Source organism: Hemicordylus capensis, chromosome 3, assembly GCF_027244095.1.
Source record: "Hemicordylus capensis ecotype Gifberg chromosome 3, rHemCap1.1.pri, whole genome shotgun sequence".
Lineage (NCBI taxonomy): Eukaryota > Metazoa > Chordata > Lepidosauria > Squamata > Cordylidae > Hemicordylus > Hemicordylus capensis.
In genome coordinates, this window is record NC_069659.1 from 215,647,622 (window position 1) to 215,669,853 (window position 22,232).

The following is a 22,232-nucleotide window of genomic DNA, read 5'->3' on the forward strand; positions in this document are numbered from 1 at the left end:
CACAGAGCCCTGCATATTGCAAAGAATTCTGGAGCTTAAATCATAATTAAAAATCATATTATTTGCATATTAAAGTCAGATGGAGCCCTGATACTGGCAATGTCCCATGCCTGGAACAGCCCCCCAATTATCTGAACATTTCAGAAAATCACATGATCACCACCAAGTCTGGAAGCTGGGGACAGGAGGGTTCCTGGTGAGTGTGCACGCCTGGCAGGCATGTCTTGTGAACCTGCCAGCCACTGATTGCTGATCCTGAGATTCTTGCCCTCTCGGAACCAAGATTTTAAGTTGGGTGGAACATGTTGGTAGAATCTTAGGTGGATGATCAGGAACTGCCAGTTGGTGAATTTGCATGACACACCCACTGGGAACATGAATTCACTGGAAATCTCCAATTCCCAGCATCCAGGCTTGGTGGCAATTGTGTGAAACCACCCAGAAAAAGAACTGTCATGGAATACTATAATATGCATTGTATGTTTATATAACAGTGTCATATGCTCATAAAGACATAAGATTCTGTAAGAACATAAGAACAGCCATTCTGGATCAGGCTCAAGGCCTATTTAGTCCAGCATCCTGTTTCACACAGTGGTACACCAGATGCCTCTGAGAAGCCCACAGGCAAGAAGTGAGGGCATGCCCACTCTCTTGCTGTTGCTCCCCTGCAACTGGTATTTAAAGGTGCTTTGCCTCTGAGGCTGGAGGTGACCCATAGCCACCAAACTTGTAGCCATTGATAGACCTGTCCTCCATGAATCTGTCCAATCCCTCTTTAAAGCCACCAAAGCTACTGAATTCCATAGATTAATTATGCACCCTGTGAAAAAGTGCTTCTTTTTTTGGTCCTAAATTTCCTGGGGTGAATTTCCCTAAATTTAATGGGATGACCCTGGTTCTAGTACTGTGAGAGAGGGAGAAAATTTTCTCTCTGTCTACTCTCTCTACTCCATTCATAATTTTATATACTTCTATCATGCCTCCCTGAAGATGGATCTTTTGCAAATTAAAAAGCCCCAGATGCTGTAACTTTGCCTCATAAGGTAGGAGCTACAGGCCACTGATCATCTTGGTTGCCTTCTTCTGCACCTTTTCCAGTTCTACAATGTCTTTCTTAAGATATGCTGACCAGAACTTTATGATATACTTCAAATGTGGCCACACCATAGTATTGTATAAGGGCATTATAACATAAGCATTTTTATTTTCAATCCCCTTCCTAAAGATCCCTAGAATGGAGTTTGCCTTTTTCATAGCTGCCGCACATTGAGTTGATACTTTGAATGAGCTGTCTACCATGACCCCAAGATCTCTCTCCTGGTCACACACTGATAGCTCAGATCCCATCAGTGTAATGTGAAGTTGGGGTGTGGGTTTTTTTGCTACAATATGCATCACTTTCCAATTGTTTACATTGGACAACATATGCCATTTTGTCACCCACTCACCCAGTTTGAAGAGATCCTTTGGAGCTCCTCACAATCTGTTGTGGAATTCACTTTCCTAAATAGGGTAAGCATAACCCTAATCACTGGTCACAATATTTATTTATTTATTTATTTATTTATTTATTTATTTATTTATTTATTTATTTATTTATTTAGTATACCACCCCAAACTTTCATCTCTGGGCAGTTTACAATAACATAAAACCAGTTAAAAACTTAAAAATAATTTAACAATTTAAAAATAATAGAAATTAAAACCCAAAAATATTAGGAAGCTGAGAAAGCTTGAGTGAAAAGATGGGTTTTCAGGTGTTTTTTGAAAATTGCCAGAGATGGAGAGGATTGTATCTCAGCAGGGAGCGCATTCCACAATCTTGGGGCAGTGACCAAGAAGGCCCATCTCTGTGTAGCCAACAAACAAGTTGGCGGTAACTGGAGACGGACCTCCTCAGATGACTTCAATGAGCAGTGGGGCTTGTAATGAAGAAGATGCTCTCTTAAATACCCAGGGCCTAAGCCATTTAGGGCTTTGTAAGTTATAACTAGCACTTTGTATTTTGTACAGAAACCTATTGGCAGCCAGTGTAGCTCCATCAGTAAAGGAGTAACGTGGTGTCTCAGAGATGACTCAGAGACCAACCTGGCTGCCGCGTTCTGAACCAACTGAAGTTTCTGTACTATGTACAAAGGCAGCCCCACATAGAGCACCTTACAAAAGTCAAGTCTGGAGGTTACCAACAGATGTACCACTGTTTTGAGGTCATTGATCTCGAGAAACGGGCGCAGCTGGCGTCTCAGCTGGAGCTGAAAGAAAGCACCCCTGGCCACCGCCTTAACCTGAGAAACCAGGGAGAGGTGTCAATCCAGAAGTACTCCCAGACTGCAAACGTGTTCCTTTTGAGGAAGTGTGACCCAATCTAGAACAGGCAGATCAAAATCGTCTCTAGAGTTCTGACCCCACACAATAAGTACCTCCGTCTTATCTGGATTCAGCTTCAGTTTATTCTCCCTCATCCAGCCCATTACTGCTTCCAGGCAGGCATTTAGGGAGGATATGCCAGCTCCTGAAGAAGTTGATATGGAGAAGTAGATCTGGGTGTCATCAGCATACTGGTAACACCCAGCTCCAAATCCCCTGGTGATCTCTCCCAGCGGTTTCATGTAGATGTTAAAAAGCATTAGAGAAAGTACAGAGCCTTGAGGGACACCATACTTAAGCTCAGATTTCAAAGCACAACTATCTCCAATCGACACCATCTGGAATCTATCTGACAGGTAGGAGCAGAACCACTGTAAAACAGTGCCTCCCACCCAGAACACCCTTAGACGTTCCAGAAGGATACTATGGTTGATAGTATCAAAAGCCGCTGAGAGATCCAAAAGGACCAACAGAGTCACACTTCCTCCGTCAATTGCCAATTGGAGATCATCCATCAGGCCGACCAAGGCAGTCTCCACCCCATAGCCTGCCCAAAAACCAGTTTGAAATGGGTCTGGATTATCTGGATTCAGCTTCAGTTTATTCTCCCTCATTCAGCCCATTACCACTTCCAGGCACAACACAACATAACATAACGGGTTTTAAGTTTAGTTTAGTGTCATTTGCAAATTTGGCCACTTCACTGCTTACCCCAACTTCTAGATCATTTATGAATGAGTTAAAGAGCACTGGTCCAAGTACAGATCTTTGGGGGACTCCACTTTTTACTTCTCTCCATTGTGAAAACTGTCCATTTATTCCTACTCTCTGTTGCCTTTCCTTCAAGCAGTTACCAATCCACAGTTGAACCTGCCCCCATTTCCCATGACTGCTAAGTTTACTCAAAAGACTTTAATGGGGGACTTGGTCAAAAGCTTTTTGGAAATCCAAGTATACTATGTCAACATGATCATGTTTATCCACATGCTTGTTGATGCTCTGAAAGCTCCAGAAGGTTAGTGAGGCAAGATATTGCCCATTGCAGAAGCCATGCTGATTCTCCTTCAACAAGGCCTTTTATTCTGTGTATGTTATTCTGTACATTTTGTCCTTAAGTATGTTTTCCATAAATTTACCCAGCACAGATGTTACATTTACCAGCCTTTAGTTTCGCAGATCCCCCCTGGATCAGGCGCGGCTTGTGAACTCTCCTCCTAGGGAGCGGCAGGTGGCTTCTTTAAGGGTAAATGGAGCCAGTGCTCCGTGCCGCCCAGCAGCCCCCGCGGTGGGGAATCGCCTCCGCCACTCACCTAGCCGCTGGCGGGGGCTCGCCTCCGCGGGAGCCAGGTGAGTGGCGGAGGCGATTCCCTGCCGTGGAGGCTGCTGGGCGGCATGGAGCACCGGCTCCGTTTACCCTTGAAGTCACCCACCGCCCCACCGCCCCAGAGGAGAGTTCACGAGCCATGCCTGCCCTGGATCCATTCCGGCTGAGCTTCTACTATTATGGTTATAAATGAGTTCCATGCTCTCTGGAGTGATCTGACTCTCCTGACTTTCCTTTTCAGCTTCCTTTTTATCAGTCCCCTCATTTTTGAGTAGTTTCCTCTTCTGAAGTCTAATGCATCTGTGTTGGACTTCCTTGGCAATGTTCTACTCACATATAAGCTTAATTGGATCACATTATGGTCACTGTTCCCCAAAGGTTCTACAGCTCTGATATCTTGCACCAGGTCCTGGGCACCACTCAGGATCATGTCCAAGGTTGCCCTCTCTCTTGTTGGTTCCATGACCAACTGTTCTAAGGCACGGTCATTTAGCATGTCCAGAAATTTGGCCTGTCCTTCCAATACCTGCACTTGAATTTGCCCCATCTATGTGAGGGTAACTGAAGTCACCCATTATTGCCTCTTTGATGCCTCTCTGATTTTCTTCTCCAAATCCAGGTCACTCTTAGTATTTTGATCTGGAGGGCGATAGCACATCCCTAGTAACACACTTCCCTCCAGTCCTCATACTGTCACCCAAAATGTTTCTGTGGATGACTCCAGTCCTCCTAGGTTTCCCTCCTAGGTTTTCTAGCTTATTGGATTCTATCCCTTCCTCAAGGGATACAGTGCTACTCCACCCCCAATCCTCCCTTTCCTGTCCTTGCTGTAGAATGTATGTCCAGGAATAATTGTATACCACTTGTTCTCAGTGTTCCACCAGGTTTCCATTATGCCCACTATTTCTTTGTTTTCATTAGTAACCAAGCACTCCAGCTTACCCATCTTGGCTCATAGGTTTCTGGCATTGGTATATAAACACGTATACACTGAGACTCTTACCTTGCATTGGCATGTGCTATCTCTCTTACTATCACTTGACCTTTTTGACCAACTGTCACATTCTTCCATCTGATCCACTCTTGGTTCTACTCTGTTCCCTTCTGGTTTATCTGAAACATTTGCACCCTGGCACCTTAGGGGATTTTGCTTGCTGAACCAGACAACACCCAGTTGGCAATCCCCCAGGCATTTTTTTTAAAAAGCTGCTCTGTGATCTTATTTAAGTGTCAGCAGTCTGGTTCAATCTTGTTTCAAGTGGAGCTTGTCCCTTTTGTACAAGCTTCAGTTGCCCAAAGTATATCATAGTGCCTAACAAATCTAAATCCTTCTTCCTGGCACCACCATCTCATCCATGCATTGAGACCCCTCAGCTCCACCTGTCTCACTGGCCTTGCACATGGAACAGGTAGCTCTTCAGAGAACACTAGTCTGTGGGTCCTGGACTTCAATATGCTACCTAACAGCCTAAATTTGGCTTCCAGGACCTCCTGACTACATTTCTCAACATTGCTGATGCCAGTGTGCACCATGACAGCAGCTTCCCCAGCTCTACCTAATAGCCTATCTAGATATTGTGTGATGTCCACAACTTTCACACCAGGCAGGCAAGTCACCATGTGGTCTACATGCAAACCCATCTCTCTATGCCCCTAACAATCAAGTTGTCTACTACAAGGAGGCCCCCAACTAGGGGTGTGCAAACTGGCTCAATTTTCCCTTCTTATCTGTTTTGTGGATATACCCATTGTATATCTGTCTGTCTGTCTGTCTGTGTGGTGGTTTCCGGGATTCCTGGGTACCCTATGCTACTTGTAGGGTCCTAGGAAGTCACTGTGCCAAGTTTGGTGCAAGTTTCTCTTTGTTATTGCATCCATATCCATTTTGTGGATATACCTGTTGTATATCCATCTGTCTGTGCAAGATAACTGTTGGGATTCCAGACAGTCACTGTGCAAAGTTTGGTCCTGCTAGCTCAAAGGCCTTTGCCTTTTGTTTTGTGGCTATACCTGCTGTAAATCTGCCTGCCTGTCTGTGCAGGGTGGTTATTGGGGTTCCTGAGTACCTTATGTTACTTGTAGGGTCTCAGGAATTCATTTTGCCAAGTTTGGTCCCAATAGCTCAAAGAGTGTTGGAATGTATAGGGGACAGACAGACAAACATTCAATTTTATTTATATGGAAGACAGATAGATAGACGGGTAGATGAAGCTGCATTATATATCAATTTCATTTTTATATATTATAGTTTCATTTATAGCTATAGCTATAGCTATAGCTATAGCTATAGCTATAGATATAGATATAGATATAGATAAACAACCGTTGAGTTGTTATACCAGCCAGTCTGGTATAGTGATCAGTGTGTCAGACATGGACTCCTAGATTCAAATCCCAACTCAGTCATTAATCTCATTGGGTGACTTTGGGTGACCTTGCCATATAGTCGCCATATTATTAATCACTGTAATTGTTTAATTGTTGTTTTAAAATGTTTTTAAATTGTTAATTATTGTTATATTCTTTTTAATTTGTTTTAGCTCTTTATTGTTTTAGTGGTTTGTTTTAATTGTAAACCGCCCTGAGTCATTTTGGAAGGGTGGTATATAAATCAAATAAATAAATAAATAAATAAATAAATAAATAAGTCATTGCAATTATTATTTTATATTATCTGCAAATCTCCTTGAAAAAAATGTTTGAAAGGCAATAAATTAAAATACAAGAAAAAGATCCTTTGGAAAACATGTTTGATCTTTCTGCTGAGGAATTCAGGGTAAACTTCCAAAGAAGTCAGAAGTCCTCTTCAATTGTTAAAAAGGGGGGCATATAGCACCCTTTCCCCCCTCATATTAACATCCTGAGAGCAAGCCCACAAGCCTTGCCCAGTGCTGAAGTGCTCAGAAGCTCTACCTACCTGCTGCTCACATTTACAGCATTTATCTGAAGACAATAACCTCAGACAGATTCTTTCCATGACAGGATAACTGGGGTGCCTCTGCCTTCCAATCACAGAAATAATCTGTCCATGGTTGTATTGTTTATCTCTTGGAGAGAACATCTCTCCTCTCTAAGCCAGTGAGTATGGCTTAATGCTTTATGAACCTTTTGAAGATGCTGAGAAACAGAGGGTTAAAAGGTGGTTGATGAATGGTTGCTAGGTGAGCTTTGTTGTCAAGGGGGCATGACTGTGTTCTCAGTAGAAGGTTCTATGGATGAGTGACAGCAGAGGTCAGTTGGAGAATGACAGAGCTGCGGAGAAAAGGATCTGGAGGAAACGAGCTGAAATCATGCTGTGAGTCAAAGCAGAGGCTAGGAGAGGAATTCTAAGTTGGAAATGTTATCAAGGAAAGGGGAGTTGAAGTTGGGAGACAGAAGAAATTTCCTTCAAAAGAGACTTCTGGGAAAGATACAATTTACCTCAGAATTCCTAAACCAATCAGACTGTACTAACTGAGGCTGTTCTTCGTTCAGCCAAAACCTAGCTAAGAAAGCCAAGCCCGGTCTTGGCTGATCGTAAGAACCACCGGAAGCCATGTGGCTCCCAGTGGTGGCACAGTGGCAAACCCACCAAAGAAGCCAAATGGGATGAAGTGAGCACTCCCTTAACCCATTTTTTTAAATCACCTGCCAGCTCCGACTGCTTGCAGCAGGGCCTAGGAGACTGCAGTGCTCATGGCTGGCACCGGGAAGGATACTCACAAAGCACCACACACTCACATAATGCATTATGGGATTTCTGGGGGCTGGGGTAACATGTCCCAGCCTTCGACTCACCGCGCTGTTGGGGAAAGCCAGTGTCTATGTGGGCATGTGGTCCGCACGTCCAGCACGGACGGGGTGATCATCTGAGGGGGACATTTTTACAGCCTTCCTCCCCACGCACCCCAAGCCCTTTCTTGTTGATCATGAGGAAGGGCTCAGTAAAAGTTGAGATACTGTGAAACAGTGAAGAAACTAACTGTTGATAAGAAAGCCTATAGCTCAGGCACAAGGAAATATGTTGTATAAAAGGGAAAAGGAAAGGTTCAAGTCTGGGTTTGAAATGAAAAAAACTGGTTCCACGGACCACTGACCTTCATTAACAGACTGGAAAGAGAATAACATCTTAAATTGTTAAAAAGATCCTGCAGATAGTTATATATTCATATACACCTAGAAGAGAACAACATTTTTAAAAAGAAACTTTACACCTTTTTATTCAGTCTTGTATCTTGGATTGGTTCATTCCCATACCTAATGCCATTGCCTTCTACTAAGGAAGAGGAGTGTAAAGAAAGTGGTGGCAGTGACAGACACAGGGGTAGAAAGTAATACAAAGAAGAATTTAAATGGAAAGGTTTGTGCATGAGGCACAACAATCACAAACCTTTCCAGGGCAGAGATGCAAGCAACATGCTGGCTTAATTTTTCAAAGCACAGTTCAGACCCTCTTGCAGCACCATAATTTACTCTATCACACAGTTCTGGAATTACTGGACTATTCAAAAGCCCAGATAGATGGTCATTTCTGTGAACAGGACAGCATTGTATGACAATATAAAAGTTCTGTATGGTTAAAATGTTTAGGTCTCTAATTAAACTCTCTTCATTAAAATTCAGTGCTGAGGTGAGAAGTTCCCAGCTACTAGGCCTCATCAGGCATCAAGTTCAATGAATACTCTCAGGCTAGGTAGAATGTGAAACTTCAAAAATTTGTGGGTTAATGTCCACGCTGGGAAGCCAGGTTGCTTCAGCTAAAGCTAAATGTTTCTACTTCTGATTAGGCTTCTGTCAGATTATTGAATAACATTATTCACTGCCATTATGTCTGATATGGCTGAATAGATTGGATAAAATTCAAGGAAATAGTTAATTTCCCAGAAATTCACAAGTGGACATAACAGACGGAAAGAAAATATGGGAGACACTGATGTGTTAGCACTTGACCAGAAGAGAAGAGAAAGAGACTGGTTATCTGTGGGGAGGGTATGTTGAGATTCATTAGTTACAGGATGTGTGACTTCATTGAGGACTTGAAATATATTTTACTAATAACTATTTAAAAGCTTGTAGAGGAAGCTTTGAAGTTCCTTTGTTACTTTCCTGTCTGAGGAGGAAAAAGTATGAGCAGACAAAGGGTTCAGCACCTCCACATACCCCATTGTTTTACAGCTGTTTAGCAGAGACCCACATTCAAAGACACAAATCTGCACCAAACGCATCATTTGGCCAAAAGAAGTAGGTTGAAGGGGACAAAGGGAAATATAACATCCTTACATTGTTTTAAAGAGAAATCCAAAATTTAAAGATGGTCATGGAGCATTTCATATATTCTATAGGGTAAACCCAGGTTTGCCACTCACTAAGGTCATTCACACAACCATCTGACATGGTGCTGGGGAGGGCTGGTGGGAAGGCAGGTTCCTACTTGCCTCCCCACAAATGAGCAGGCGGCTTCCTCTTACTCAGCTGCTCACACACCTACACGAGTGCTAGGGAGGCAAGCAGTAGAGCTGTTTTCTGGAGGAGGAAATCCTCTAGAATCCCACAATGCACTATGTGAAGAGCATGGTCCATTGGGGGATTTCCCCTTTATGGACACTCGGGTTGCAGGCAGCCTGAGCATCCACAAGACTAGTGAAGGGGGTGAGGCAGAAGAGTGCATGTGTGCCCTTCTACCTCACTTTTTGCCTAGGTAGAAAACATGGACTACACAGTGGAGCAATTGAATCAGTCTCAATCTCCATGCTCTACATGCCCAGGTCTACCCAGGTAGGGCTGTGCTTGCTAGCTTGCTTGCTTAAACCTGTCTGTGTGGACAGCCTTACTGTATATTATGCATGGAGCTGCAGACAATCCTGTCTCTTTGGTTAGCATATCTATATGACACTCATGTTTGCAAACATATGTTTGTTGTTTTAGGTTGGGGATGTGTGAATTGATTCAGGTACAAAACAATTTGTACCCAAATCTACCTGTTTGGGGTGATTTGTAGACAAAACAAATCACCCCTGTGCTAGCTGGCCAGATTCAGGTCCAAAACAAATCGCCCAGATTTCAGACCTAAAAAAAATCATAGATTCAGACCTCCATTTCATGGCAATCTCTCTTGCTCCATTTTGTGTCAGGAATTTATTTATTTTTTTGAAAACTCTGCTCTCCCAAGACTCAGATTGGTGACTTACAGTGTGCAACAATTTGTGCAACAATTGGCTGGCGATTCCCCCCTGGTTCCAGATTGGCTCGTTTCCGATTAAATCTTGTGTTGCCAGGGCTGTCTGACCCCACAATGGCTAGGGAAGGGTCAAAGAAGGGACAAGGGTGGAGGAGTTTGAAGGATAGATATTCAAATGTACATAAGGAGGCAGCCAGCCACCATTCTTCCTCATGGGAGAAGAGAGAGAGAGTGAGAGAGCCAGACGAGCTTTGCCTTGCCTTGCCTGCCTGCTGCCTGGAGTCGGTTCTCGGCTTTTTGTTCCTGCTTTCCTGATTGAGGAAAAGAGAAGATAATTTTTTTCCACCCCTTTCATGCTGCTGAGAGATTTGTGGCCTGTGCCTATGTGAATTGATTTGGGTACAAAAAAATTGTACCCGAATCTACCTGTTTGGGGAGATTTGTGGACAAAACAAATCGCCCCTGTGCTAGGTGGCCATATTCAGACCCAAAACAAATTTGGGGTGATTCAATTCGGGTACAAATTGAATTGAAAAAATTGATTCATGCACATCCCTATATTAGGTGTAGTTATGTTAGAGTTTTAGGTGTAGATTTAAAATGTAATGTGAGAAGAAACTATAAGAAGTAAAATCACATCTCACCATCTTTCACCATCTTTTCCTATTTTTCTTCTCATTATAAAAGTTTGCAACTACCTTTCTTGTGCAGAATGGCTAAGTTTAACTCAAACCTTCCACTGCCTCCATAATTCTATGTGTGCTTTTAGCAAGGATAAGTGAATAGCAATTCCTACATCCTCCCTACATTTCATGCTGCTTTCTTACATAAACTAAAACTAAAATAAAATGGTGCATGCATAGAAAGAATGGTCCCTTTCGGATCCTGAAAGATGTTCCTTCAGCAGAATGATCTCCCATGAATTTTCCACATTATATCCATGTTTTTTTAATCCACAGTTTTTTAAATCATTGGAACCAGCAAGACAGATTTAACATCAGATGTGAAGCAAGTTGAGTACAAACAGGTGAGCTTGCAAGTACTATCAGACCCAGATATTGCTAAATATCTCAAATATATGGAGAACATTGTTATGAAGAAAAACATTTCTGCTGTCAGTGTTCAGCAACTTTCCCCCCTTTTAGTCCCCCCATCCCCCGAATAAAAATACATGTTGAATAGGAGAGTCCCATCTATAAGCAACACAAAAGAAAGTAACAGCAGGAGCCACAAGAGGCATAGAAAAAGGAAAGAGAGGAAATAATTAGGAACAACTTAAAGAATGTGGTAGAGAGAGCAAGGGTTTAAGGTTACTCTCTGAGGTATTACTTTTAGCTTCTCAAAAGTTGAACAGTCAATAAAGAGAGGGAGAGTGTGAACCAATAATTGCCAAGCAAAAGAAAATTGTGGGAAATGATCAAGAGATATGCAGTGACTGTCTTCAATAGCTTCTATTCACCAATGCTCATTTAGCTGGGTAAATGAAATGTATTCATTATGTATTTTAAAGTGGGTGAATCTTAAATGATTTCCCCATAGAAGTTGGTAACAAAGGATAATCAGTTTTAAAATTTGGGGAGAACATTACATTGCATAACCGTTTGGCCAGAGCTAGTCTGTTCAGATATGAATCCTAATCCCAGCAATGTTCTAAGGTAATGGAAGAAGACCAAACTCCGTAGGCACATTCACATGACCTGCTGCAAGTTAAGAAGGAGGGAACTGGAAGTTCCCAGGGAGCACACATTCCTGGTGCGAGCTGCAACTTCCAAACATTTCCATGTTGTCTGAAGCCAGAAATGTTGGGTAGAGAATGCTGGGTTCCAGTTTCCACTCAACTTGCAGCTTGCATTGGAAACACATGCTCCCCTGGGAAGCCTTGTATCCCTCCTGCCTCCTCCCAGTGGCTGATGTGAACCCACCCAATGAAAGTGTGAACACCCATCAGGGAAAGGAATACCCAAGGGATGTGTAAACATTTTGATGTCGAAATGGGCCGTTGGGAGTGTTTCAAGCTAAAAAGAATCACCCTTTAAATAAAGGGCCTGTTTTGAGCTCAGCACAAAACAACCCCATTTTAATTTGAAATGTTTCAATGTCTGTTTTTCCCTTGCTGATCAAGGCCTGTTTTTTCCTTGCTGATTGTTTTTCTGGCACGGGCTTGCGATCCTATGGGGGTTTGGGGGAAAGGTTAACAATTTGTTTAAAATTTCCTGCTTGCTCATTTCTTTTATGGGTTGGGTGGTAGGTATCTACCATCATACCCTACCACCCAACCCACTTTGGTGTCCCTAGGAGCTGCCCATGGGGAACAATGGGGTGTTTTGAGTTTCCCCATTGTTCCCTATGGCTGAAACACTCGAAACCTTTCAAGTTTTGTTCTGTCAAAAACAACTGGGTCGAAAACTGTTTTGAAAAAAATGTTCTGTCCACCTGCATTCTGTTTTGAGCTCAAAACAAAAAGCAAAATCCATTTAAGGCACATCCCTACAATACTCCTCTAAGTAGTAGTAGCTGGTGGGTACTTGGGCTGGGGTGGTGGTGGCAGGGGAGAGCCCATCTGCTGTGGCAGGAACTCCCACCCCTTTTTACTCCATGCTGGTCAGCTTGGGTATTTATATACCAAAGGCTACCAGCATGAAGGAAGGCAGAGGGGCAGGAAGCAGGAAGAGAGGAAGAAAGCAGAAAGAGGGGCAGAAAGCAGAGGAATAAAGCAGGAAGTGGGGGAGAAAGCAGGGGCAGAAAGCGAGGAAGAGAACATGGAAAACAGAGGCAGACAGAAAGTGGAAGAGGAAGAAAGCAGTGGAGGGAGAAAACAGAAACATGTGCAGAAAGTAGGATCAGAAAGCAGGGGAGAGACAGCAGAGGAGAGAAAGCAGAAAGGGGGGCAGAAAGCAGGAGGGAGAAAGCAGAAAGAGGGACAGAAAGCAGGGGGAAGCAGGGATTACATCCCCTCTTCCACCACACAAACAAGCTAGTATCTACACTCAGAAGCAGCCCCAGAATGTGAATCCTTCGAGGCACAGAGCTTCCTCCAGCCCTTCCACTCTGTTTCTCTACCTTCCACTTGTTTGTTACTGGCTGGCTGCTACTCAACTAGACATGTTTTTAGTTGCTTCTTGAAGAATGAGAGCTCAGTGGAAATCCCACACAGTCACCCTGCATGCAAGCACCTACACTTCTGAAGTGTGGATGCTACAACTGAGCCTGGGCATCCTTTGCTGCTTGGACACAGCATTTTTCAGGTTGTCAGCTGGTGATTTTTCAAATTTGGGGAAAGGGGGATGTTTTTAGATACTGTGATTTTATTAAGGATTGGAGTGTCCTTTCACTTGGAGATATACAGTCTACACTACAAAATCAAGGTTTAGAAAAATATTTTCCTGTCACCTACCACTGAGAAAAATGATTTTGAAGGGGGCTTAGGAATGATAGAGGAAATTAGTGAAATTTGAGACACTCCTCTTTTAATGGCTGTAGTAAGCCATTTGGAACCCCCAAATAAAAACTATTGGCTTCAGTCAGAAAAAGACATACAGTTGATGAATATCCTTTAAAAGAATAAGAATTATATGTTTTTAATGAAAGCTTGATTTTCTTCTAATGTGTCTATCTAATAAAATATTTTTAAAATTCTCTACCATTGGTACTTTATTCTAGTTAGACTACCAAAAAATGTTTGGTCGGTATTTTAAAACACTGGAGATGTGATAGACCACAAGGTTTCACACCTTTTGAATAAGTGTACCCTTTCTGCCTCAAAGCTTCAGCAAAAAAATTGTGACCTGCATTATTATATCTTGCTAAAGTCGGTGGAAAATACACTACAAGCTATGAATTTGGCCTGGAATAAGGCAAAAACAAACAATCAAAAACAAAACAAAACCCTCCCCCACCCCCAAACTCCTAACTCTCTTCTGTGGCTTATTTCCTTCTCCCGGGTTCTGGAGCCTCATGGCTATGGATCCACAGCATACCCCTGACCTGATCCCACTCCTCCCTCCTCCATTCAAGGTCACTGGCTAGCTAAGTGCTCAGGTAAATCCCACCTCTCTCTCAGCCAGACAGGCTTGGCAGCAAGGGTAATGCCGATGCTAAGCATTAGCCAGCATTTCCCTTGCTGCCAAGCCTATCCAGCTGAGGGAGTTGTGGGCTGAGCCCGAACACCTAGCCAGTTAGGAGGGAGGGATGCTGCCTGAATTCTCCTCCTCCTAGAAAAGGAGCCAAAAGCATAGCATACAAGTGAGTCAGGGAGGTGCAGGCGCGTAACAATGATAGGGCAAGGGGAGACAGTTGTCTGGGGGCCCCACTGCCTGGAGGGGCACCCCAGAGGCACCTCATGTGACTCCCCATTGCCCCCAGCCCAGCCCCATAGCCTCTCAGCCACTTGCCCTCTTCGCCGTCTCTCCTGCTTGTTCTGCTGGCCCGCAATCGAAGCGGCAGGCAAGCTGCAAAGAGCTCCTTTTCTCCCGCCTCTCAGCTGATCGGCGGGTGGGCGGGGCTTCCACGGAGGCCTCCGTGTAGGCCACAGTGAAGCCTGAACTCCAGTAGGGCCCAAGCAAGCCAGGAAGGAGGAGGCAGCCAGAGTGTTCTCTGCAGCAGAAGACCCCTTGCTGCCCTGCTTAACCCAGACCAGCATTTGCCAGGTAGAGTGTGAACTCCTTTTTGTGGTTACCTTTCCCGCCCCCCCCCCCATATATAGGGATCTGCTTGCCATAGGGCTTCGATATGGGCGGGGGGGAGGGACCGAGAAGTCTCTGAATATTTATTTTGAAACAGCTTGGAAAATTTGCTGACTTAAAAAAAACTATCTAAAAAGTCCTATAAGTGGCTTGTTTCATGGCAGAAAATTGCAAAAACTTCTGGAACAGTATTTTATTAATTTTATTTATTCATTCATTCATTTATAAATGCACTTATGTTCAAGTTGTTTTGCAACCCAGAAGGTCTGAGTGAGAACTGTGAAGCATGTGTGGTGCTTTTATTTTATTTTTCTTGTGTGTGAACTGCTCCCCAATAACTTGCAGGGACTTCAGGGTAAATCTGGCCAACATGTGAATGCAGCACCTCCATTCCAGAGGAGATGTGTCTTAAAGGGCTTTAAAAGCCTCCTGTGAAAAACCTCCTGCAATCAAACTTGACTGAATTGGTTCAGAATTCTGAGAAAACAAACATAGGTTCACCCTGCATGGTTGAAAGTCTCCTTTGCTAATCTGCAGCGAGGGGCCCATTTTAATAATTCATCTTTCTAGTGTGTTCTAGGCATTAAAAGTAATACAAATGTATAGTACTCAATGTATATCACTATATATTGTGACGTGTGTGTGTGTATTCAGTGAAATGTATTTGCAGGCAGCAGACTTATTTTGGAATATCAGACTTAAATCCTTGGGGGCCTGGGGTGTGCGGAGGCCCTGGACTGGGGGGGGGGGCATTTTAAAATCTTGTCTCTGGGCCCACTCCAACCTTGTTACGCCCCTGGGGAGGTGTGAGGGTTCTGTGTATCCCATGTACCTCCTTTAAGGTTTCAAAGTACCCCCCAGGGATTCAAGTACCCCGGTTGAAAAGCTGTGTGATAGCAAACAACTGATCTTTTTCATACTAGGGATATAAAATTAACACTTTTTGGAAGGTGGTTTAAAAAGGAGTCCATGAGATAGTAGCCACTGACCTTAATACAAGTCAAGTCAAGTGGTGTGTTTTAATTGTAAACTGCCCTGAGCCATTTTGGAAGGGCGGTGTTAAAATAAAATAAAATAAAATATAAAATAAAATAAAATAAAATATCTGCAAAAATATTTATACCATACAATATTTATGGTACTCCTCCATGTCAACTTCTTCAGGAGCTGGCATATCCTCCCTAAATGCCTGCCCGAAAGCAGTAATGGGCTGGATGAGGGAGAATAAACTGAAGCTGAATCCAGATAAGACAGAGGTACTTATTGTGTGGGGTCAGAACTCTAGAGGATATTTTGATCTACCTGTTCTAGATGGGGGTCACACTTCCCCAAAAGGAACAGGTTTGCAGTCTGGGAGTTCTTCTGGATTCACACCTCTCCCTGGTTTCTCAGGTTGAGGCGGTGGCCAGGGGTGCTTTCTTTCAGCTCCAGCTAAGACGCCAGGTGCGCCCGTTTCTTGAGATCAACGACCTCAAAACAGTGGTACATCTGTTGGTAACCTCCAGACTTGACTTTTGTAATGCGCTCTATGTGGGGCTGCCTTTGTACGTAGTCCGGAAACTTCAGTTGGTTCAGAATGCAGCAGCCAGGTTGGTCTCTGGGTCATCTCGGAGAGACCATGTTACACCTTTACTGATGGAGTTACACTGGCTGCCAATAGGTTTCTGGACAAAATACAAAGTGCTAGTTATAACTTACAAAGCCCTAAATGGCTTAGGCCCTGGGTATTTAAGAGAGCATCTTCTTCATTACAAGCCCCACTGCTCATTGAGGTCATCTGAGGGGGTCCATCTCCAATTACCGCCAACGCGTTTGTTGGCTACACAAAGAAGAGCCTTCTCAGTCACTGAACCCGAGATTGTGGAATGCGCTCCCTGCTGAGATACAATCTTCCCCATCTCTGGCAATTTTCAAAAAACACCTGAAAACCCATCTTTTCACCCAAGCTTTCTCAGCTTCCTAATATTTTTGGGTTTTAATTTCTGGTTGTTTTTAAATAGTTAAATTGTTTTTAAGTTTTTGTATATGTTTTTAACCAGTTTTATGTTATTGTAAACTGCCCAGAGATGAAAGTTTGGGGCAGTATACAAATTTGATAAATAAATAAATAAATAAATAAATAAATAAATAAATAAATAAATAAATATTATTTATTCAGTTTCTATAATTGAGAAACAAAAGGTTAATGTAATCATTAATATGATTCTAGCAGCAGGAGTGCTAATAGCTAAAAGTTGGAGATGATTAAAAATACCCTTACTTCAGGAATTGCTTCATAATAACCCAGGATATGATATTCTTGGGTGAATGGATGACAAGTATGTAGATCTGAAAATACAAAAGCTATCTTCATGTTTTGTGATAACTGTAACCCTTTTATAATATTGTAGAATTGTATATTTAAAGATAATTCTGTTAAACTTCAGATTCTGGATGTGTTATAGATTGTAGAGGGGAGACGTGGTGATAATCTGTGTTGTTCCAGTGAACAGAGGATTTTCAGTAATGAGCCTATTGAACAGAGGACTTTCAAGATCTCACTTAGATTGCTGTGCCATGTGTCACTGCATGCTTTTTTATGCCAAAAGCCTCTACACAGCATTGCCAAATCTTCAAGTAAAAATTCAAGTACCTGGTGGAGGGATGAGTCTTTTTTTTTTTTTTTACCTGTACACTTGGGTGAATAGACCACTTTTGTGCTGGGCTGTGTTCTCAGACTCAACTAAAACCACTGCACATCACCCCCAGACCTTCACCAAATCACTCGGCCCCGCCATTCAATATCCCTTCCCCACAACTGTTGGGCTGAACCCTTTAGGCCTGGAGGCAATGCCTAGAATAGGTAGAGTGGTCGAGCCCAGAGGTTTGAAGTTAGTTTTGGGGTAGAGGCCAGTGGTTTGGAGCAAATCCATGTGAAGATTCCAGCAGAAAAGTTGTCTATTCACCTCACACCACCTGGTCAAGTTTGGTTTCACAACCACAACCCAGCCTTGCAGGGGTAGTGGACCTATTAAGATGCCCCCCCACCCCTGAGAAGACTGCTGGATCCAGTAGAATTCCAGAAAGCCTTGGAGGGTTTCAGTGTTGGTGCTGCCAGAGACTCTGTTGATGCCCTGGTGGGAACCCGGAATAGGGAACTCTCCATCGCTCCTAAGCATCCCTTCCTCCCTGCTTTAAAAGTGGCCCCTTGATATACAGAGGAGTTTCAGGGTCGGAAGCAGCAAGGTAGGTGACTGGAACACAAGTGGAGGAAAACTTAGCTTGAATTTGAAAGGACACAGCATAAAGCACATTTGAAGGTTTATGTGGAAGTGGCATGTGCAGCAAAACTCTAATTTTGGTCTGCATGCATTGCTTCTGCAGGCTCATGTTTGGCAGAGTTGTCCTGGGTTGTAAAGAGTTTGATTCAGGCTCCTTCCAGTTCAAACCAATCCCTGGAGACTATGTTCTGCTGTAATGTCTTTAATGGGTTCTTTGCGGACAAAATCTCTTGTATTTGGGCCAACTTGGACTCATCTGTTTTTGCAGAATCTATTAAGGTGGTGTCCAGCAATCCCTCTTGCAGTATTAGATTGGATCAGTTTCAATCTGTGATGTCTGAGGATGTGGACAAGCTGCTTGGGGTGGTGTGGCCTACCACTTGTTCTCTGGATCCTTGTCCAACATGGCTGCTTCTATCTAGCAGGGAAATTGTTGGAGATAGCCTAGTTAATATCATTAACTCATTGTTGAGGGAGGGTAGGATGCCTCCTTGTTTGAAGGATGCAATGATTAGACTACTTCTTAAGAAGCCTTCCCTAGATCCCTCAAAGATGGATAGCTATAAACTGGTCTCTGATCTCCCATGTTTGGGCAAGGTGATTGAGAAAGTGGTGGTTAACCAGCTCTAGGCAGTTTTGGAGAAAACCGATTATCTCTAGACCCATTTCAAACTGGCTTTAGAGCAGGCTATGGGGTTGAGATGGGCATGGTTAGCTTGATGGATGACCTTTTCTAGGGAAGAGAGAGACAGAGACAGAGACTGAGACTGACTTTGTTGGTTCTTTTGGATCTCTTGGTGGCATTTGATACCATCAACCATGATATCCTTCAGGGGGATAGGAAGCACTGCTTTACAGTAGTTCTGCTCCTATCTCTCAGGCAGATTCCAGATGGTGGAGCTTGTTGAAAGTTGCTCTTTGAAACAGGAGCTATTATATGGAGTCCCTCAGGGCTCCAACCTGTCACCAATGCTTTTTAACATCTACATGAAACTGCTGGGTGAGGTCATCAGAAGATTTGGTGCAGGGTGTTTTCAGTATGCTGATGACACCCAAATCTATTTATCATCATCATCATCATCATCATCATCATCATCATCATCATCATCATCATCAGGAAATGGCATTCATTCCCTAAATGCCTGCCTACGGACAGTAATGGGCTAGATGAGGGACAACAAATTGAAGCTGAATGCAAGCAAGATGGAGGTGCTCATTGTGGGGGATCGGAATCTGAGGGATGAGTTAGATCTTCCTGTCCTGGATGGGGTTACACTCCCCCAGAAGGAACAAGTAAGCAGCTTGAGAGTACTCTTGGATCCAAGCGTCACCCTGGTATCCAAGGGGGAGGCTATGACAAGGAGTGCTTTCCTTCAACTTTGGCTGATTTGACAGCTGCATTCATTCCTTGAAGAGAATGATCTCAACAGTTGTGCATCAGCTGATAACCTCCAGGCTTGATTATTGCAATGCGCTCTATGTTAGGCTGCCTTTGTACATAGTTCAGAAACTTCAGTTAGTTCAAAATGCAGCAGCCAGACTGGTCTCTGGGGTAACTCGGAGAGACCATATTATGTCTGTTCTCATTCTCAAACAGTTGTATTGGCTGCCAATATGTTTCCAGGTAAAATACAAAGTGCTGGTTATTATCTTTAAAGCCCTAAGCGGCTTAGGTCCGAGTTACTTTAGAGAGCGCCTTCTTCTGTATGATCCCCATTGCACGTTGAGGTCATAGGGAGAGGTCCATCTCCAGTTACTACCAGCACATGCCATGTGATCAGTAATGATGTTGTACAGTGTCAGAAATTGCACTCGCTTCCAACCTGCCCTCCATGCACTCACACTTTTCCTCGGTCTTTGAAGCCCAAATCAAGATGGGGATATGGAACGCCAGCAAAGATGTCCCATGTTGTCCTGCTCCTGTACTGCTTTATGAATTATCTGAGCCTTGGAGCAGTAATTTTCAATCTTGGGTTACCAGAAGTTGTTAAACTCCAACTCCCATCATCCCAGCAATTGTGGCTAGGGATGATAGGAGTTGTAGCCCAACCATCTCTTGAAATGCAAGTTTGAAGACCCCTGCCTTACTGTATTCTACAGGAAACCCCACAATGTTGCATTCCCAGATACAAAGTAAGAAGCTTGAACTCTCACATCATTCAGCAGGGGAGCTCCTAGGAACGGGCAGTGTGGTTAGCTTCTTGAGTACCAGAGCAAGCCACCCTGCCTGGGGTACCTACCATGTGACCCCTTCACCTGCCAGAGCAGCATCCTTTTTCTCAGCCTCCATTAACCAACTGAAGCTTTAAAAACAGAACTGGAAGACATTAGACTGAAAAACACACTGCAGAAAACATTAATGAATCTAGAATCTTTTATAGACCCAGTTTTTAGCTACTTCTAAGTCTATAGTCCCCAACAGAAGAGGGATGGGTTATCATATGATCCTCTTTCTCCCTGAGCTTTGGACAAGCTTGGGATGGTGCTGTCATCCAGCCTTTACTGGAGTGTACCATAAAACATCCTTTCTGTTGAGTCAGGCTAAGGATTATGAAGGATGCTAGAAAAGGGGCCCCTCCCAACTGTTGATCCCATCCTGCAAATTAAGGATGTAAACAACAAACAGGTCAACTCACAGAAGAATTTATTTAGCAATACAGTTTGGGTGTATGGAGGGCAAGTTGTAAGTGAGCACAATTTCTGAAATTGCACAACATAATTACTGATCACGTGGCACATATGTTAAGGCAGAAGCCTTAGATTCCAGTTTCTTGGCTTTGCAGAGCTTGAGTCAGATTGAGATTGCCTTAACTCTGATTTTAAACTGGGAGGTTTTTTGACCATCAAATTTCTATTACTATATTTTCAACAAAGGCAGGCCTTGTATTGATAAATAATTAAAGATGAATATCTCACACAATTATTAATCACTATTAGCATGAGAAATGCCAAGTAGAACTTGCTGTGTAATTTGAAAGAAATAATGAACTGAATAATCCCCCTTGGGTAACAGTGTTAAAAAAGATCAAGTATTGCTCCTACATGCATTTAATGATCATAGAACATACAATATCTTGTAATCTACCTGTGGAGAAGATTACAATTATTGCCCATTGGCCAGCCCTAAAAAATCATCCTATCAACCTTGATAGGCAACATGTTTTAATACCACTCTCCAGGGCAAAATAAAATCTTATTTTATGTTATTCAAATATTGCATTTTCAGACCCACTGCTTGGTTTTATTTTCTTATTGATTAGCAGCTGAAATTAACTTGCTCACTTAGCTATGGAGCCCCTAGTGAGTACTATTGGAGCTTATGTTGCCTGTTTTGCAAAAATTAGGACCTGCTTTTTTTCCTTTCGGGGAGTGAAAAATATTGAAATGCCTTAATCTTACACATAGATATTTTACTTCCACAGAGTGGCTGGCATCCTGACTAACAAAGTGTGCATGTAAGGAGGCTCTGTAGGGATGTGCTGAGAGCTCTACAGCATAACGTGGTGGTTAGAGTGTTGGATTAGGACCAGGAAGATCCGAGTTCAAATCCCCATTCTACCATGAAATTCACTGGGTGACTCTGGGTGAGTCATGTATCTCTCAGCCTAATCTACCTCACACGGTTGTGAGGATAAAAATAACCATGTACACCATTCTGAGCTGCTCAGAGGAAGAGCAGGATACAAATGTAAAATAACGATAATAATAAATAAATAAATAACTAATCCAGTCCTCCTATGCAGCACTGTTGTGCCACAGGGTAGGGATGTGTGAAACAATTTTGGTACAAAATGATTTGTACGTGAATCTGGCTGATTCGGGTGATTTGTAGGCAAAACAAATCATCCCTGTCCTCAATTGCTCAGATTCGGGTACAAAACAAATCACCCCAGATTTGGACCCCCAAAATCCAGAGATTCAGACCTCCATTTTGTGGCCAAAGTGGGTTGGGTGGTAGTGCCCAATGGGTGGAAACTACCACCCAAATTTCAAAGAAATTGGGCAAAGGGGTGATATTTAAAGAATTTTTGAAGTTTGCACATCTTAAAGCTTCTCCCGATAGGGAATAATGTTTCAGTAGCCTTATAGCTTTGAAAGCTATAAGGCTGCTGAAATCCTCATTATTCCTTATGAGAAAAAGCCCGATTTATTTTAAATGTGGGTGGTAGTTTCCACCCATTAGGCACTACCATCCATCCCACTCTTTTGCCCCCAGAACCCCTTTCTTTGTTCCGAATTCATTCAGATCCAGATTTTGGAAATGTGGGTACAAATTGAATCTGGAGTGTTTTGGTGGGGGGCAGATTTGGACCCAAAACAAATTGGGGGTGATTCGATTCAGGTACAAATTGAATAGAAAAAAAACAATTCGTGCACATCCTTACCACAGGCATAACATTTCTGAGTGCTGCTCGTGCTCTGGAAGTGCTCTGCAAGTA

At 43.1% G+C, this 22,232-nt stretch overlaps 1 long non-coding RNA gene across 2 annotated transcripts in view; it reads left to right on the plus strand.

Annotated features, from left to right (window-relative positions):
- The first annotated feature begins 6,900 nt into the window (after window positions 1–6,900).
- The window catches only part of LOC128352404 (uncharacterized), a 61,392-nt gene continuing 46,060 nt past the window's right edge, over window positions 6,901–22,232 (plus strand). For both annotated transcript variants that reach the window (XR_008320384.1, XR_008320383.1), the window contains exons 1-2: window positions 6,901–6,989; window positions 10,811–10,878. This is a non-coding gene — a long non-coding RNA (uncharacterized LOC128352404). The remainder of the gene's footprint in view (window positions 6,990–10,810; window positions 10,879–22,232) is intronic.